We start from the raw sequence: 20,159 nt of genomic DNA on the forward strand, positions 1-20,159 counted from the left end.
GGTCTTATATTCAAGTGTACTCTCCCTCCCTAGCAGTGCATGTGTATCCACAATGGGAGAACAAGTGTAAAATCTTTCACTTGATCCTACTCGTGTAAGATATCTTGTGTAGAGAGACTCTCAGTATTTCCTTGTTCCCTTCCCTGAAAGCTGTATCATAGTGGTTACGTGGCTGGGCTGTGACTCAGCACTCTGGCTAGCTTGGCCCTCACTCCTGCCATGAGCTCAGTAGGTGGCCTTGGGTAAGCCACTCTTTCAGCCCTCCTCCCCAGCTGTATTTGTGGGGATAATAATAATACAGACTTTGTTCACAGCTCAGTGGACGCTATATGGCTGATTCCGCACACTTTGGATAAAGCACTTTCAATGCACTTTATCAGTCGTTTGAGGTGGATTTTTTGTTCTGCACACAACAAAATCTGTTCCAAATGATCTATAAAGAGGATTGGAAGTGCATTATCCAACGTGTGCAGAATCTATGTCTAGCAAAGCTGTATATAAGCACTCTTGTTATTATTAAAGCCCAGCATAACCTCTCCCCTTTTCCTGCTACCTTCTCTACTTCCTGCCCACCAGCAAATCTGTCTTTATCTATCCTCCCCACCTTCTGTTTCTTTTCTTTCCTGACCCCTAGCAGCCTCCCCCCTGGAAAAGTCTGGCTGAATTGTGCGGAGGGAAAGCCTGTATACCTTTCCCAAACCATTTCCTTTTCCCTTCCTCCTGGCAACCCCCCCCCCCCCCGTCCTTACCTTTCCCTGCTTCCTTCACTCCCATCCACCAACCTAGTTATTTACTACATTTATACCTCTCCATTCTCTATAATATAGACCCAAAACAGCTTACATCAGTCTCTTTCACTTTATCTTCACAACAGCCCTATGAAGTAGGTTAAACTGAGAGCATGTGACTGAATTAATGTCCCCCCCCCCCGCAATCTTCCATGGCAGAGCGGGGCTTAGAACCTGGGTCTCACAGAGCCTAGTCTGTAACTCTAACCACTGAACCTTTTGAAAAGTGGCTGCTATTTAACAGTAGTGAGCAGCTGGGCCTGAGTGAGTCATACAAGTCACCTGTTATCAAGTCTGCTGGACCAGCCCTGATGAGTCTTCCTCCCTCAAAGGCCAAAACAGTTCCACCCCCACCATTGCCTGACAGAAAGGAAGGCTTCAATGGCAATACTGGATGTTTCCACACGGCTTACCTCTCTTCGTAATGTCCCGGTAAATCGCGCAAAAAACACGGAAGATTGCGTTTCCTCATGTGAGATTTGTGCTACGTCACATGACATCGCGCAAATCTTCCGCGTTTTATGCGCGATCTACCGGGACATTACAAAGAGAGGTAAGCTGTGTGGAAACGGCCACTGTTGTGGTTACCTAGCAATGGCCCCAAAGGGCATTTGTTTCTTAAAGCTACAGTTGCTGCTTCTATTAATTTGTGGAGGGATTTAAACCCCTAGTACTAGAAACGAACAAGAGTCCAGTAGTACCTATAAGACTAACAAAATTCGTGGTAGGTATGAGCTTTTGGGAGTCACTTCTTCAGATACAGCTACAATGTGAGTGCATCTGTCATTGTATCTTGAAGAAGGGAGTGATTTCAGATGCTGAATGACAAGAGTGAATGACAATAGGAGGCGTGATTGGATAGGGTGGGGTATGCAGAGGGCTAGTGGATGTGGAGAAATCAGTGTTGGTAATGAGACAGGAAGCCTAGGCCTCAATTCAGTCCAGGTGGTCAACCCCCTAGAGTATTTTTTTTAATGATTTCATATTTTTCTGCAAACCTACGGCTTTTCTCAGTTTTGTAGAAAGAACTGTCTTGTCTGTTCACAGCTTCAGTCTCTGGCTATCCACATTTGGCCACATTAAGAATTAGATATATTGATTAGTTTTTAGCCTACACTTTCTCTAAGGGGCTTGTGCCAGTTTATGGTTCTCCTCTCCTCCATTTTATCTTCACAACGATCCTGTGAGGTAGTTAAGCTGAGAGAGAGAGAGAATGACTGGGCCATAGTCATCTACCAGCGAGTACAATAGAATGGAGGTTTAAACACTGGTCCCGCCAGTCCTAGGAACGTATACAAAATTAATACCTCCCAATGGATTTTACAGCCGAGGTGAGAGATTTGAACCTCCTAAGACCTAGTCTGATTTGCTAATCTTGCCTCTTTTGTTAAGGCAGGTTAAGATCTTGCATTGAATGCATCTGAAGAAGTGAGTTCTGACTCACAAGATGTTATGTCAGAGTACATTTTGTTAGTCTTTAAGGTGACACTGGACTCCAGAATTTTCATATGGGAAACTACACTTTGAGCTTCTTTTGCTTTGGAACTGACAGTGCCTCTAGCAAAGTGAACTCTGGCTCCCTAACAAAGATTTAGGGTGCCAGAGAACTCTTGGCCTGTGCTTGCTGCTATGAACAAATGTGGGAACTCATTCTTGGTTTTGAAATAAACTCCAGTTCCCTGTGATGAATGAATGCAGGCTAAACTGCCTCTGTCACAAGGAACCAGAGCTTGTTTCATACCAGAAATCATTAGTTATACTCCATGCCAAAAGAGAGGAGGCAGGAGGTGTATGTGTGAGCTAAAGCAATAAGCCATGTTGGTGCGCGTGCCTGGAGCTTGTCAAGGCATCTGAAAGAATACCTTTCAGCATGTCACTAGGAAAGACTGTGAAATCAATGCAACACAGAAAAGAGGAGAGCCATTATGAAATCAGATATAGGGGGAAGGGCTGTGGCTCAGGGGAAGACCCTCTGTTTTGCATATAGAAGGTCCCTGGTTCCTCTCCAGTTAAAAAGGACCAGACAGTAGGTGATGTGCAAACCTCTGCCAAAGACCCTGGAGAGTTGCTGCCAGTCTGAGTAAACAGTACTGGCCTTGGGGGACTTAGGGTCTGGTTCAGTGGAAAGCAACGTCTTGTGTATCATCTTCACTGTACCAAATAAAAACAGCTGTGCAGCACAAACCTGTTTCTTTACTTGGAAATCCGTCACTCTTAGTCCAGCAAGACTTACTCCAGAGCACTAAAGAGACAGGAGAGACCGTGGCTCAGAGGTAGAGCATCTGCTTAACATGCAAAAGGTCCCAGGTTCCATTCCCAGCATCTCCAGCTAAAAAGGGATCAGGAAGTAGGCAATGTGAAAGATACCTGCCTGAGACCACAGAGAACCACTGCCAGCCAGAACAGGCAATACAGACGGTTGGTCTGATTACAGGAGTTTCATGTGTTTGTGTGACTGCAGGAAGAAGTAAGATGAAGCTTTGGGTTAACTCACCATTCTGGCATTTTCTCTTTGTTTCTATTTGCAACATCTCTCTCGAACACTGAATTGGGTGCACATTCACAAGACAATTCTATATGTATTGTCAAAGGCTTTCACGGCCGGAGAACGATGGTTGTTGTGGGTTTTCCGGGCTGTATTGCCGTGGTCTTGGCATTGTAGTTCCTGACGTTTCACCAGCAGCTGTGGCTGGCATCTTCAGAGGTGTAGCACCAAAAGACAGAGATCTCTCAGTGTCACAGTGTGGAAAAGATGTTGGCAGGTCATTTGTATCTACTCAGGAGGGGTGGGGTTGAGCTGAGTCATCCTGTGAGAGTTTCCCAGGGTGTGGAATGCTAATGGAGGGAGGCTTCACTGTATCCTGAGGAGGTTCTTTTGCATATGGATTGGTGCTTGATGTGCTAATCTTCTCTGCAGGGCTATTGTTGAGTATAGAGTGTTTTGTTAGCCTGGTGTTTTTCAGAACTGGAAACCATGCTCTGTTCATTCTTAAGGTTTCTTCTTTCCTGTTGAAGTTTTGCTTATGCTTGTGAATTTCAATGGCTTCCCTGTGCAGTCTGACAACTGACTAGTTGGAAGTGTTGTCCAGTATTTTGGTGTCCTGGAATAAGATACTGTGCCCTGTTTGAGTTAGGCTGTCTCAATGAGGAAATTAATCATCTAAACCACACACTTCAGGCAAATGGCTACTCCAGAAATGAAATCCGAAGAGCAATCAAACCCAGGATGAATCAAACAACCAAGGAAAAACAGTCTCCTACAGGAAAAGTGTTTTTGCCATATATCAAAGGAATTACTGATCAGATGGGAAAGCTTATGAAAAAGCATAACCTTCAAGCAGTATTCAGACCCACCCGAAAAATACAACAGATGCTACGATCAGCAAAAGACAGTAGAGACCCCCTCACCTCTGCAGGAGTATACCGTATACCCTGCAGCTGTGGACAAGTTTACATCGGGACCACAAAGCGTAGCATCCAGACAAGAATAAAAGAACATGAAAGACACTGCAGACTTGGACAACCTGAAAAATCAGCAGTGGCTGAACATAGTAGTTACACAGACCTCTTTAGCAGGAGTGGAATGGAAACGGGAGGAAGTTAGGGAAAATTTGGAAGTTTCCTGGCAGGCCTATAGACTGCATAGTAGCTGGAAGGGAAATTAAGTTTTTCAGTGTAATTACAGTTACCTTTTCCAACATACTTTAGTTAGACAAATGAGTTTCCCTTCTCATCAGACTTCCTTTACTACTGTGAATGCAGTGCCGTTGAAAGAGCAAACATGAAAGGAAGATCTAACTGGAAACGCGCTTTCTGCTAGCACAGAGTTCTTTGGATTTTGGTGATCCCCATTATTGCTGGATTGCAGCTGACATTTACCAGGCCGTATCTGTTGCCTTGTAGAACAAAGACAAAGACAGTGTGTTAATTAGGCACAAATTCCAGAAGGATAGTTGTGTCAGTCTTTTGTAGCAAAACCACAAAGAGTCCTGTGGGGCCTTAAAAATGAGCAAATTTATTCCAGAGGGATGCACAAGTAAATCTGTTGCAGCCGAAACAAAGAAAGTCTTGTAGCTCCTTAAAGAGGAAAATCCAAAATGAGATGGCTTGACTCAATAAAGGAGACCACATCCTCCAGCTTGCATGAGCTGAGCAGGGTTGTTAATGATAGTACATTTTGGAGGTCTTTCATTCATAGGGTCGCCCTATGTTGGAAGCAACTTGATGGCACATGACACACACACAGAGAGAACCTTAAAGACTTGGGCTGCAATCCTGTGCACACCCTTCTAGGAGGATTGTGCTGTTATTGTGGCAGAAGCATCCACCAGACAGAACCTCTTCATCAGCCACCTGCTGGTATCCTAAATTGGTAGGTATATATACACCAGGCTTGTTGCTTGCAAGCTGGAAACAGCATGTTGAAGGAGGGCATTTTTTGGTCCTAGTAAGGCTCTTTTTATTGTCACTCCTAGCAGTAGGCTAGAACTTGCCTCGGCAGATGCATGGAGTGGTGTTGAGTCTGGCATTGTTCAATATCTTTTTCCAGAGTAATGCACAAAACACTTGCCTTCCTGTTGTGTGTTATTTTGCTCTGTCACAATAGAAGATGTTTTAGGGTCTTTTTTCTAGGGTTTTTTTGTGTCCCTTTTTGTTTCTTGTTCTGCAGTACTGGAGTGAAGGAGCGCATTGGCCATTTAAATTACAGGAAAATTTCCCAGAAGGTCCCTTGCAGGAAACCAAGAGAAAGCAGAGCCAAGGCCATATGGCACTGTGGCTTGTGATGCTGCAAGGGCCGGTCAACGTGACTTGCTCCTAGGCCATTTTATCTCCTGAAACCACCCCTCACCTGTGTGGCAGAAACTCTGGTCTTTTGTGTGATTGATCGATATGACAAGAGGACAGAGAAGATTGGAGGATGCATATGGTTGAAGACGCACCTCAGTTTCCACTGGGTGTCCTTGTTTCCCTCACTAGAGGGCAGCAGGCACATACTGTCCATTCCTAGAACTTCAGCTAGGAGGGAGAGAGAGCAAATAGTTTTACTGCCTTCCCTCCAGTAACTACTCACTCTAGACTGGGATGCTGTGTGAAGGCCCTGCAGATGGCCCTGCAATGAGACTTCTGTCTACATGGATGTACATTCTTGATTTCATCAGTTTACGTCCTAGTTCCTTACACTCCAGCCCTATCTGAATCTTTCCACTGTGCTTTAGAAGACTCAACCTCCATCCTGCCCCATTTCTATGGACTGAGTGGTTCTGTATCCCAGGCTGCCATTTTTATCCCAGAATGCTTTGTGTTGATCCAGTTGCCATGAAACTTAAAACAGATGCCTCTCCATAGACCCCAAGATACAGTGTTTGTTTACACAATAATGATAGTGATGATAGAGAGTTTTTAATAATAATAATATTTATATACCATTTTATATACCACCCTTCAAGACAACATCCATTCAGAGCAGTTTAGAAAGTATATTATTATTATCCTCGCAACAATCACCCTGTGAGGTGGGTGGGGAGAGAAGCTGAGAGTGTTCCGAGAAGCTGTGACTGACCCAAGGTCACCCAGCTGGCTTCAAGTGGAGGAGTGGGGAATCAAACGCGGCTTTCCAGATTAGAGTCCTGCTGCTCTTAACCATTACACCAAACTGGCGGTTAGGCCCTACCCTCTTTCCAAAAGATGATGTAGGGTTCCAAATGACCTTCACCCATGACAAGTGGAACACTTAAAAGGGAGAGGGTAGAGGTCGTGGCTCAGTGGTGGAACATTTGTTTTGCATACAGAAACTTCCATGTTCAGCCTCCCCACCCAACCCCCGCCCCGCCCCGCCCAGGCACCTCCAGTTAAAAGGAAATACTTCAGCCCTGGAAAGCTGCAGCCATTCTGACGGACAATATTGACCTTGATATACTAATCATAATGGGTTTCTCTTGGTATAAAACAGCTTCATGGGTGACAGTTTCAAGACAGGCTGCTCCTGCCCTCGTGAACCTGCTATAGATCCCTGTCCTGCAATACAGAGGGATTTCATTTTCAGCATATTGCTGTGGGTGCCAGCAGCACTCTTTTTCTTTTCTTTTTGGTTAGTGGCTCAGAATGGCAATTTAATGTTCCCCGTTGTTAGGAGATGACAGCTATCTCAAGCATCCATCAGAGCTTGGAGAACCTGACCTCCCAGCTATGGGGAGAGGGCAGGTGTGTTTGGGGGAGGGGGAAAGAGTGAGGTGGAGTCTGAAAAAAGAGAGGGCTGAGAGTCTGTTGAAGCATCTTGGAATGCAGCACCTCTCTGGGACTTGCAGTGGATCCCATGCCCTACAGGACTGCCTCTTTGCCTCCATGTGGACTTGTATATTTGTAAATAAAACATATATTCTCATAAGTCTACAGTGCTCCAAAGAGACCCAACCCAAGTAAGGGAACCAACTTGGAGCCAGTTTGGTGTAGTGGATAAGAGTGCGGGACTCTAATCTGGAGAACCAGGTTTGATTCCCCACTCCTCCACTTGAAGCCAGCTGGGTGACCTTGGGTCAGTCGCAGCTTCTAGGAGCTCTCTCAGCCCCACCCACCTCACAGGGTGATTGTTGTTGTGGGGTTAATAATGGCATACTTTAAAAAACACTCTGAGTCATCCTGAAGGGTGGTATATAAATTGGTTGTTGTTGTTGTTGTTAACTGCTCAGGAAATGGAGAGCACCATACCAATATTTTACATATGTTATTGTGTGGGGCAAGTCACAATTATTCCCAATTTTACAGGTGTCAAACTGAGGCTGAGCAATAAGTAGCCATAACTTTACTATAGTGTGTGCATGTGTGTGTGTGTATACCCACTTAGTACACTGATCATTTAACCTCTTGCTGAGTGAAGTTTACCGCAGTTCCACGCCCAGTTAAATCCTCCCTGCTCAGCAGGAGACTACAGACAACTGGCTGGCCATGTGGTTACGTGCTCAGAGAGGTAAGTTCCCAGCTGCTAAAAGCTTGTTTGTGTTTGCTCATGGTGATGTGCTGCCCAGTATCTTGTGGTGAACCAAGAGCAGAGGGCAGAATAACATTTGCACAGACACACAGTCCTTTGTTCCAGCTATCGTGTCCCCACTGAACACATTTTGAACTTCTCTTCAAGCACAACATTACTGTTGAGGGAGGAGGATCCTATGGCTGTGCAGCATCTCTTTGTTTTCCAAAATGTCGATGCATCAACTGAAGTTACTATGGGCCCCAGATCCCAACAGGCCTCCCACTCCCCCAAGCATGCTGCTCTTACAACCTGCCTGCTTCTTCCTCACCCCTCCTCTTTTCCTTTCCCTGTTCTCTATGGGCAAAGAGGACATTTGTTAGCAATTAGGGTTGGAGGGAGGGAACAGCACATATCTCGGCGAAGCTCCAAAAGCTTCTTTCCCTCGCAACCCTCCTCCCCCCAGATTGGGGGCAGCAGCAGCAGCCATGGGAGTGGAGACTTCGGCAGGAGACGGCGGCCGGCACACAGTGAAGCCACTTGCCCTGTTTTGAAATATTAAGGAAGTTTGTCTGGGCTGTGGCCCAAAAGCCAGAAAGAGAAAGAGGGAGTGTGGCCGGCAGCATGCTGTTTGCACACTGAAGAAGACCAGTTGGGAAACCCCAGAAAGAAAGTGAAGGATGCTCGCGTGGAGGAAGGACGACAACGCCTTCATGGGGCAGTGACAGGGTGAGTAGGGGTGATGGCAGAGAGGCCATTAGCGTTGCTTGGTGCAAAATTTCAAAAAAAAAATTAGTGGCACTCTACAGAACTGTGAAGTCCATTCTCCGGATTTCTGAGACGTGGAGCATTCGAGGAGGGGGTCTAGTTCTTCAGAGCCATGATGTTCCGTTCAATAAGTCTGATGTGTTCTGTGCAGCTGTGATGTTGTGGAATGTGGAGCAACCCTTTGAGATCCATCCTTTATGATAAGAGACATCTGGCAGAATTTGCATCTGGCTTGAAGGCCTGCTTCTGAGAGGGTCCAGCCTCAATCTTGTCCCTTGTTTGTTTCACTAGAAACGCCTGGACTTGTCTGTAGGATTCCTCAACAAGAGGATAATGAAAGGTGAGTTTTTTGGTCACCTTGTCGGGGAAGGGGGGGCTGGCAGGGGTGGAAGAGGCACGCCTGACAGCAAGAGCAGTACACAGGTGGTCATCCAGGGTCAATCCAAGGCATTTTGTGTCCAGAACAGCTGCAGTGTTGAAAAGGATCCTGAGAACCAGCTGCCGGATCATATGCAGCTTGACTACCCCCTCAAATACTCCTGTCTTGGGGGTCTTGGGGGGGGATGATTATGCCCCAAGTAGTCTTTGGGTGATTGATATTTCTGAAGAGGGAAGGCAGTCGTGTGTCCGTGACAGAGATGGAATTGGAACACAGCTCTTGCAGACAATGATCTCCTGACGGCTAGGGGCAAATAGTCTTTTTATAAAGGTTTTTTCTTGGACCGTTTTCACATGTGCCATGCTGTTGGTGTGCACATGTGAAAAACAGATGTGCGAGTATCAGGTTTTGGCATCTTTGTGTTGTTACCAGGTTTTAGCATCTGGTGGTACTATGCAGAAAGGCAGATTTATGTTTTACAATACATATGTGGTTTCTATTTTTGGAGAGTCAGTGCAGGTTGTGAGTGATTTACGCAAGGGGCTGTGGCTCAGTGGTACAGGATTTGCTTGGCATGCAGAGGGTCCCAGGTTCAGTCCCTGGCACCCCTAGTTTAAAAAGGGTAAGGTGGTAGATCCGTTACCAATTGGAATGAACAGCCCCAACCTTGATAGACCCGTGGTCTGACTTGATATAAGGCAGCTTTGTGCTTTTAATTGATAACATCCTTTTGTACCTCACAGTTTTTATTAGTGATTTGCATTTGGTTTGCCTTTGCTACAGTCCTGTGAGGTAGGCTTGTGAAAATGAAAGGATTTGAATGCAAGTCTTCCAGATCGAGTTTCAATTCCGTATCAGATTTATTTTTTTCTGTATAGCTCTGGGTAGGGCCTTATATACAGGTTATGCAGGCTACACAACCTAGAACAGGGTCAGATGTTTGGCCAGAGAGGTGTGACCTATAATCCTATAGACAAAATCCAGCACTCTAAAATGAATGGGAGCTACACACAAGTAAATAAGTCCCCAGCTGGATCTGTCCTGAGGTCCATCTAATCTAGCATCTTGTTTCCAACAGTGCTCAACCAAATTCATTTGGGAAGTTTGCAAGCAAAGTATAAGTGCAACATCTGCCCCTTGTTTTTTGTTCCTACATATGATATTCAGAGGAATATTGCATCTGAATATGGAGGTTCTTCTGTTTAATTAATGAGCAACTTTCTATGAAACTTGCACAAGAGAACTTCCTAGCACATTGTGTCCTAGTTGGTTACTCTGTTTCTTTTTCTGTATTTGCTGCCTCTGGTATCCGAATATCTTTGGCTGCTGCAGGCTAGGGCATACAACTCTTGACCTGTGCGCACCTCTGCAATATCCAAGAATTGCACCCAAGAAATTTCCTGCCCAAGAAAACTTTGGCATGCCTGTCAACTTGCACAACATCTCCATGTGGGCAGTGAAATAGCTCAGTCACCCCTGAAGATGGGTACAAAAATGTGAATTCTTGGTTGCAAGAAAATTTGGGCTTTGAAGTTCATATTTTAAAGATTCTTCCAAAGTGGCTTGCTATAATGTGGTTCATGTATTAACATAATACAAAACAAAAATATTCATTTCCTACAATCAAATGCTGGAGGGAAATGCATTATGGGTGTGGGCAGGAGGAGGGAGAAGGGACTGGAATCAAGATAGTAAGGAATTGGGGTTGGGTCTGGGGAGGAGCCTGAGACTGTAGAGGGTGCGAAGGAAGTGGAAGAGGACTGGGTGGAAAGTGGGGGGGGGGGGGCTTGGGGTTACCAAGAGGATGGTGGCAGCTTTCTTGCCTGCAAGCCTCAGGGCATATCCTCCTCCCTCTCCTCTCCTCTCCTCTCTTCTCCTCTCTGTTCCGTTCCTTCCTGGTCTGACTTCAAAGATCAAAACTGTGTCTCAGATTTCAGAGAGAACACATTTCCATGAAAACAAATAAAAAGTTGTTCAGCATGTAAAAAACCATCATTTAGCACCACCACTCGCCACTGTGGGCCTGAATCTAGAAAAACTGAAATTTCTAGCTCTGATGTTTTTGGGACTAGTGCAGTTTATTGGTTGAATTCTGCAAGAAATAGCAGAAGCGCTACTGAAATCTGTTCTTGGCCCAGAAAGGTTCTGGATATTCATCAAATGTGTGCTTCCCCCACCCCAGCCAATAAAATCTTGTAAAGCTTTATGGCAAATTCTATCTTCTAAAAGAGTTGCATGGTGATTCTGCCCAGGCAAGGCAAGCTGCTCTTTTCTCTGGCCCTCTGCCCGCTCCTGGAATAACCCTGTACTGTTTGCTTTGGTCATCTTCAGGAGTTTGTTATCAGATTTGGGATCAGAAAGGAATCACCCCAACAAAAATCTGATTGGCTAGCAACCCTGGGGGCTACTACCTTCTAATGCCCAATGTGGCTTGGTTGGCTAGCTGGAGCTTTTCAAGCGCCCTAGTGGGTCTACGAGTCCACAAAAACTTTTGGGTCATTAGCGTTTATAGAGAAGATCAGAACGCAGAGAGAAAAACCGCGACTTTGGTCTTAGAAATACTGTGAGGATGTTTACCTTTTGCAACGTCTGCCGTGGGAGTTCCCTGATACAAGCCCAAAGTCTGCACTAAGCATTTAAATTTGCCATGTGAGAAGAGCCCAAATGCTTCCCTGCTGTGAGGCTGAGAGGGAACATCCCCTCAGCCACAAAGTTTCACAAGCAGGTGCATTACAAGCTATGGGCTTCAAGGGAAAGCAAGGCAAAGGAAAGTCTGTGGTTGATAACCTCACTTCTCCCATACCAATTTTTTAAATGAAAATCAATACATTAAAAATGATGTCAAAATACATCAAAACTTATTTTTTTAAAAAATAATATTATTTCCCACACTCTTGAAGCATAGCAGTGAGGCAAAAGGTGCTTTGGGATCCCGCATCATGGTGCAGAGGATGTGAAATCCCTCACAGGGCGCACACAGCGAACCATGAACTGTATCCCAGCATGCATTGCAACACTGCAAGGGATTCTGGGACATGGGTCTTGAACTGGGCTGGTAGTGAAATGTCTTGTTCCAGCCTTGTCACTAAAGCAGGCACCTCGAGGGAATGGAATTGGGCACCACGTCTCCACTCTAATCTGCCCTTAGATACCGTAGCAATTTTCAGTGTTCTGGAGAAGGCTGTAGAGAGGGGTGGGGGCTGGAATGTCATGAATGATTGTTTTCTCTGCATCTGCACAACGGCTTAAAGGCTGGTCTGGTTTCTAAAAAACCTCTCATCCCTTCCCCTGACTCTGATTGCAGGATTTCTTCTCTCTGAGTGATTATAGTATCACAGCAAGCTGCTCTATAGTTAAGGTACGCAGAAGACTTTGAAGTAAGACACGCCTCCTGTTTGGACCTGGAATGATTGCTAGTTAGCTCCCCAGCATCGATAAATACTAGGTGTAAAGCTCTGTTTTTTCTAATTGCAGGTTAGGGTCAGGAAATAAGAATAAAAGTGAACCTTGCAAAGCTCAATAAAGAAGCGGTTGAAACTTTGGGGGGTGTTCCTGCTCTACTTTGAAGTCAGTACACTTATAAAACAAGCCATAGAATGGAGATTTTCAGGCAGAGACTGGATAGGAGTGCTCTACTTTGGTGGCCCCCTGAGCAGACAGTGCCCAGAGCCCCCTCCCACACTTTGCTGACACACCCCCTGTTCATGTGCATATCCCCCACTTCTGCACCTTTCACCACCAGCTTGTGAACCATCCCCACACATGTATGTCCTTTCTCCGGTGGCACTGTGCAACTCGTGTAGCTGGGAGCACAGGTAGCAGGAGGGCTCGCAAGGAGGTGGGTGGGAAAAAAGCATGCTGATTGGTGGCCGGGGGCAGCAGTCCTGGGCCCTGCCAGAAGCTCTGGGTCCTGGTAGCTGCCCTGCCACAAGTTATTCTGGGGAGGGGCCGTGGCTCAATTTTAGAGTATCTGCTTGGCATGCAGAAGGTCTAGGGTTCAATTCCTGGCATCTCCAGTTAAAAGAACCAGGCAGTAGATGATGTAAAAGCCCCCCTCCTGAGACCTGGAGAGTAGGGTTGCCAACCTCCAGGCAGTGGCCTGAGATCTTCCGGAATTACAACTGATCTCCGGGTGACAGAGATCAGAAATGGATGAAGTTTGTGCAGGAATATTTCCTAATCAATTGCACCCACTTTTCTCCCCAATTAGCTGTGGATGTTCAGCGCCCCATCTATGGTGTTTCATTCCCCATCAGAGTTTTTTAAAGTGTTGTACTATATTCCTCTAGTATTTCCCAGATTTCTTTTTTGCCTCTGCATGCCGTGTCTCTTTAAAGGTTTATCGTGTTCGTTTGGTTCATTATCCAGTACTGCGAATGCCTCCAAATTCCTTCCCCAGTAGCAACAGTACTAAATCCCTTAAAAGTAAAGAACATTTTTTGCTGCAGCAATGTGCCAGCCTTGTGAAAGGCCAGAAATATGATTGCTTCTTCCTGACTTTTCAGCTGGTATAGACTGACGGCTCTCAAACAACATGAACAGGCATACCGTGAGAGAGCTGCTTGTGTGCCACAACCGCAAGCTCTTATTAGCCATCAAAGAACCCATCCATAGAGGATCCTGCCCACTTTTTTCCTGCATGGTTCAGTACCTGCAAAGCTGTCTTATACCAAGTCAGGCCATTCAGGCCTACTTAGCCTAATTTGGTCTGTTCTGATCAACAGCATCTTTCTAGGTAGAAAAAAAAAACGTTTCCCCCTCATACTTGCTACCCATGATCATTTGTAACTGAGGATGCCAGGGAATGAACCTCAGACCTTCTGCATTCAAAGAAGGTGCTGTACTGAGGAGCCACAGCCTAAGACTGCCAACTGCCTGGAGATAAACTATGTCCTATCCTTTTCAGGCCAAGCTAGAGATGCAGGTTTTTAAAGAGCTGGGCCTGGATTCCCCAGACCCAACTCGACTTCCCTGCAGCTACACAGCAACTTTGGGGAGTAGCTGTTAAAAATAAAGGAAATCCTAAATGGCCTCAGAATGCCTCTGTGAGGGAAGGAGGGGCTCCTCACTCCCCCCTCAAACCGTTTCCCTATATCAAAATAGCAAGGGAGGTCCCCTTTTTTTCTGTTCCATGTGGAGTATTCTGTGCACGTGGAGCAGTAAAAATGGGGGGGGACTTCCCCCATGCTATTGTGGCATGGGGAAATGGCTTGAGGGGAGGAGGAACCCCTCCTTCCCTTGCAAAGGCATTCTGAGGCCATTTGGGCGCTCTTTTATTTTTAACAGCCATTTACTTTTTAACTGCTGTATGGCCGCAGAAACCTGAGTTGGGTCTGTTATTCACCTCCATTCGTAGAGGCTTAATGACTTGTTATTTACCTCAGTACCATGCAAAGCTTCAGCTGCCCACTCCCACATGTTAAAGTAGACAGCTTTAAAAGGAGATTAGACAGATTCATGAAGGGTAGGTCCATATCGGTAGCTACTAGCCTTGGTGACTGAAGAGAACCTCCAGTCAAAGACTTCTGAATTGGCTGCTGTGTGAAACAGGAAGGCAGACTAGATGGTCTGATCCAGCAGGGCTCTTCTTATGTTAAGGGTCTTATTAGGGGTCAGGCCTGTTGGCACCCTACCAGAGCCCCTCCTTTCTGCTTTTGACCATTTCCAGTCAGAGTTTCTACATGAGATGCCTGAGCATGTGTTTGTCAAGTATCAGGAGACATCATTTTGAAAGACAGAGCTGGCAGAGATTGCTCCAGAGGAGATGGATTCTCTCACAGCTCTCCACCACCTCTGATGTGCTGGACTGTCTCCCCTTCCAGACCTTTTATTCTGCCACCCTCACTGCTTCAAACTTTGAATTAACCGAACCTTGGCAGGCAAAGGCTCTGGAAGGGGAGATGCCAGAGGCAGCAGAGGGCTGTGAAAGAATCCGTCCCCTCCAGAGCAATCTCTGCTGGCTCTGTCATTAAAAACTACGCTTCCTGGCTAACATTGCGTCTCCTGACATGTGAAGAAAATGTGAGAGATGTCTTGTGTAGAGAGACTCTCAGTCTTTCTCCGGTGCTGTGTAAAGGGCTTCCCTTTCCTCTGGGAAGGTTGCCTGTTTTGCCTCTGAATGAGTCACTGTTCTGGTCTTGCTTCCCTCCACTTGGAAGCATATTTGGTACAGTGACTCATGCAGAAGGCTTCTCTGAGGATCGCTAACTCTTTTGCTTCTGTCATGTAATAGGTTTGGATCTTATTACTATTAGGTGGATCTGTAACTGGTTGACAGACCGCACCCAAAGAGTGCTAGTTAATGGTTCCTCCTCCTTTTGGAGAAGAGTGACAAGTGGAGTTCCTCAGGGATCAGTCCTGGGACCTGTTCTATTCAACATTTTTATAAATGATTTGGATGAAAGAATAGAGGGAATGCTTATTAAATTTGCAGATGATACTAAATTTGGAGGGGTAGCCAATACGGTCAAAGACGAAGTAAGAATTCAGGATGATCTTGACAGGCTGGAAAACTGGGATAAAACAAATGAATTTCAACAGAGATAAATGCAAAGTTCTCTATCTAGGAAGGAAAAATCAAATGCATAATTATAGGATGGGGGAGGCTTGTCTTGGCAGTAGTATGTGTGAAAAGGATCTAGGGGTCTTAGTAGACCATACACTGAAGATGAGTCAACAGTGTGATGTGGTAGCTAAAAAGGCAAATGCGGTTTTGGGCTCTGTCAATGGAAGCATAGTGTCCAGATCACAAGAAGTGATGGTATCGCTCTACTCTGCTCTGGTTAGGCCTCACCTAGAGTATTGTGTTCAGTTTTGGGCACCACAATTTAAGGATATAGACAAGCTGGAATGTGTCCAGAGGAGGGCAATGAAGATGGTGAGGGGACTGGAGACCGAGTCCTATGAGGAAAGGTTGAAGGAGCTCGGAATGTTTAGCCTGGAGAGGAGATGACTGAGAGGTGATATGATAACTGTCTTCAAGTACTTGAAGGGCTGTCATATAGAGGATAGTGTGGACTTATTTTCTGCTGCCCCAGAAGGTCAGACCAGAACCAACAGCTTGAAATTAAACCAAAAGAGTTTTCGGCTAAACATTAGGAAGAACTTCCTGTAGGGGTGCCAGGCCCACTCAACCTCCCGGCGGGGGGGGGGGGGGGATAGGGGCCTGGCACTTACCTTGGGGGAGAGGGGGTGCGTGCACGCAAAGGTCAGGTAGCAATTTTCCACAGGCCAGTTGGGCTAGGGATCCTGGAGATGTTTTGCCATCTTCTGGGCATGGAGCAGAGGTCACTGGGGCTGTGGGGGGGGTAGTTGTGAATTTTCTGCAGGGGTTGGACTAGATGACCCTAGAGGTACCTTCCAACCCTATGATTCTATGTAAATCTGTGTCTTTTGGTGGGATGTAAGAGAGAAGTGTGCGTCCAATTTTAATTCAGGAAGAAAGCTGCCTATGAAATTGCCTTATACCTTGGCTATCACAAATCTGGGAAAGACTGGTATATATTCTTGTAGTGTCACTGGGCCCAGAAGGGTGGAAATTGGATAAACAGATATCCTTTCCTGAAACAGCTTTAGTTAGGTAACCATGTTGGTCTGCAGTAGAACAGCACTTTAAAAACCAACAAGATTTTCGGGGTATAAGCTTTCAAGAGTCAAAGCTCCCTTCTTCAGATAAGAATCTTTTACTTTCAGAAGCTTATACCCCAAAAATCTTGTTGGTCTTTAAGGTGCTCCTGGACTTGAATCTTGCAGTTTCCTGAAACGGTATCTCTTAATGGAAGCCTATGTAAGTGCCAGTGTTATGCAGAACTCTTCATCAAACTGAACAGGAAATTAATGACATGGGACACTATGGTTACCCATGATTCCAATCCTGTTCCACAGGGTGCAGTGATTGTTCCTAATCTTAGACCCCCCCCCCCCAAATACATACACACACACAATTCCCAGGTGCCCCTCATTTTTCAGATTTTCACCTGGCAGTCCTAATCCGGATGGTAAATATTTGCTTCACTCCACTGTGGAATGATCTAAAGAGAGAGAAAGCCAGACAGCAGTTTTCCTGCTTTGGAAAATAACATGAACCTCGATCCACACCCCCTTTTCGCACTGCCTAGCAGCCTCTCTTGTTTACTTAAAGGGAACTGGGTGTTTTATAAGCTGTTGATCTAAGGAAACCTCTCAGATGCTGAAAAACACGCAAGGCTCTTTGCATACCTGTTTGTAGTTCTGATCTAATCCCACATGAAAAGCGCGGCTACTGCTGAACGCAAGGCCACCTGCAACTCAGAAAACATCCTTCTGAAAGGCAGACTCAGTCTGGCTCTGGAAAACATGCCTCAGTCTGAGCTGGGTTGCCGGATTCAGCATGTCAAAGAGCTCCTGCGCCACACTGGGTGCTGCTGCTTTGGTCAACGCTGTAATATTGGATGAAGAAACAGTTGGTGGAGTTCTCCTTTTGAGCCAACATAGGAGCTCAGAGAAAGGGGCTGGCAATTTTTGGATGAGGGGAGAAACACCTACATTGGTCAAGTTGCCCGTATCAGCTCCAGACCCATGCGCTAAGCTTGGGAGACGGAACCATGTTCCAAAATCCCTTCCCTAGTTAAGGTAGGACTGGCAAGGATGAAAAACATGGCCTTTTCAGTGGTGGTACCCCTGTTTTTGGAACTCCCTCCCAAGACTAGCAGAGATTATAGTTTTAAAACAAACAAATAAATAAATAAATAAATAAATAAATAAATAAATAATTCTTAGGAGATATTTGTTCTGGATGTTTAATTGTTAATGGAAATTTTTAAAAACTTGGCACATGATTTGCTGTTGATCATTTATGTTATTGAAGATGTCTGATTTTACTTCTGTTTGGTTTTGTTATGCAAAGTTTTTATTATTGGTTTTTATGGGTATATATTAAGCTGCCTTGAGGGTTTTATGGAGCCATGTGGCCGGATAAAGGTTCTAAGACAAAATAAATATAGGAACAGAAGTTATTAAAGAGAATAACTGTTCTAAAGTATTGGATTCGAGCCCCTCTCTCCCTTCCCTATAATTAGAGACAACCCAACAGGAAGTTCTTCTGCATAATCTCTCGCAATACATCCAATAGCAGTAAAAGTATAGGTGCCTTCTCTCTCTCCTCCACCGTTGATGGAGCGCCTTCTGTAACTAGTGTATGACCAGCCATGATGCAAGACTTTGCTAATCCAAACTCAGTTGCCCCTGGTTTTTGAGCTTTAAAGCCATGGCTTTTTATAGAGATGGCCATGGTTCTGTGGCATAGCATCTGGTTTGCATGCAGAAGGTCCCAGGTTCAGTCCCCAGTATCTCTAGTTAAAAGGATCAGGTAGGAGGTGATGTGAAAGGCCTCTACCTAAGACTGCTACAGACAATTAGAGAAGACAATACTAACCTTGGTAAACCAACAGTCTGGCTCAGATGGTATAGAGCACCTTCCTGTGCAAGTATGATTGACATGTATTGTAGAGAGGTGTTAATATCTCCTCTGCAATCAAATATACAGTTTTGCTCTTGAGTTGAGCTCTAACAAAATAATTGCTGCCTGTTTTGTAGTGGATTGGTTTGAATAGGTAAAAACTGTCTCTGGGGACACCTATGGGCTAGAGCCCAGCCCCACACACATTTACATTAAAAAAGGGGAGGAGGTTGTGAAAATTTACTTTGATAAGGTGGATTGTAAAGAGAAACACTAGATGCTTCTGTTTATTACTATATGTATTTACAAAAGAAACACTAGCAGGAAGATGTTGAGCAAAATTTAAAATATGCGAAGAAAGAATAATAATAATAATCAATTTATATACTACCTTTCAGGACAACTAAATGCCACACTCAGAGTGGTTTACAAAACGTGTTATTGTTATCCTGACAACAATCACCCTGTGAAGTAGGTGGGGCTGAGAGAGCTCTGAGAGAGCTGTGGCTGACCCAAGGTCAGCCCAGCTGGCTTCAAGCGGAGGAGTGAGGAATCAAACCCAGGTCAGAGTCCTGCCGTTCTTAACCACCACATCAAACTGGGTCTCCAAAACGCATCATCTATGTCCAGTTTGGTTTTGGGATCAGCTCACTCCTGAGTCCTTCGGATTATTATAGCAAACTGGATGCAGCCAGAAGCTGTCTGCCTCAGCTGACTTCACAATGCAGTATGGCTGTAAAGCTGCCAGAAAGCAACACCTGTAAGACACAATAAGGTGGATGACTGTATATATGCAAATCAATGTTCATGTGCCACCATAAAAAAAATTAAAAAGTGAATAGGCCACCTGATGTACATAGGAAAGGCAACACTGAGGGTCTACCCAGCGTTTGACTTGCTAGAATGCATGTCCTTCATCTCTAGCTGGGTTTACCCTGAGGGTGAAAAACCCTCTGTGACTGCTCCTAAAATCCAGCATTTGTCTTCACCCCTCAGGGGCCCAGGTCCTTTCCAACTCTGTGATTCTTTTGTCAGTGTGCCCGGCTTGTGGCTGGCAAGGAAATCCCTGGTGTGGCCCAGTCTCTGAAACTAACCACAGTGTCCGAAAAACATGGATGTCTCATTCATAAAGAAAGAAGATGCATCCTATTTGGCCATCCTCTGTTTTCCAAAACTTCTGGCCAAGAGCCTGAAAAAAACGAGGTGAAGAAAGAGTTCCTTGGCCAAGTGAACCCAAAGTACCCCAAATCATCATTATTGCTATCCAGCTCTCTTAAAATATCTCATGATGAAGTCCAGTAAACAGTAAAACTGGGAATGCAAACAGAAAGAGTGTAACAACATGAAATCATCAGCAGCAATGAAGAGGACAGGAAACTATAAAGCATGTATTAAGGTTACCAGTGCTGAGAGGACAATTTTGAGGGAAGTTCAATGTGTCTATGAGCCAAGCTACAAGTGACGCCTTACACAGGTTGGACACTTGTCAGCTTACCTCAAGTTTTGATGGGAAATTTAGGCGTCCTGGTTTTACAGCTTGGCTGTCCATTACAGCTGCAAGACCAGGATGCCTACATTTCCCATCAAAACTTGAGGGAAGCTGACAAGTGTCCAACCTGTGTCAGGCGTCATTTGTAGCTTGGCTCTAAGTCATCGAAATACTGCACTGCACTGCACTGAAACCCGGCACACCCCACTGTTTTTCCCTCACTTGACAGCATTCCTAACTCCAACCTGTACATGCATCACTTCATTTCTTTATTTAAAATATTTCTACCTTGCCACAATGCCTAAGGCATCCATCTCACCCTCATTCCCTTATTG

The 20,159-nt window shown here is 45.3% G+C and overlaps 1 protein-coding gene across 1 annotated transcript in view; it reads left to right on the forward strand.

The window, feature by feature from the left end:
- Nucleotides 1–8,272: 8,272 nt before the first annotated feature.
- Nucleotides 8,273–20,159, forward strand: part of SCARA3 (scavenger receptor class A member 3) — a 42,853-nt gene continuing 30,966 nt past the window's right edge. Inside the window, exon 1 of the mRNA XM_054972401.1 lies at nucleotides 8,273–8,481. The gene's annotated coding sequence lies outside the window, so the exon portion shown is untranslated. The remainder of the gene's footprint in view (nucleotides 8,482–20,159) is intronic.

Source organism: Eublepharis macularius, chromosome 1, assembly GCF_028583425.1.
Source record: "Eublepharis macularius isolate TG4126 chromosome 1, MPM_Emac_v1.0, whole genome shotgun sequence".
NCBI lineage: Eukaryota > Metazoa > Chordata > Lepidosauria > Squamata > Eublepharidae > Eublepharis > Eublepharis macularius.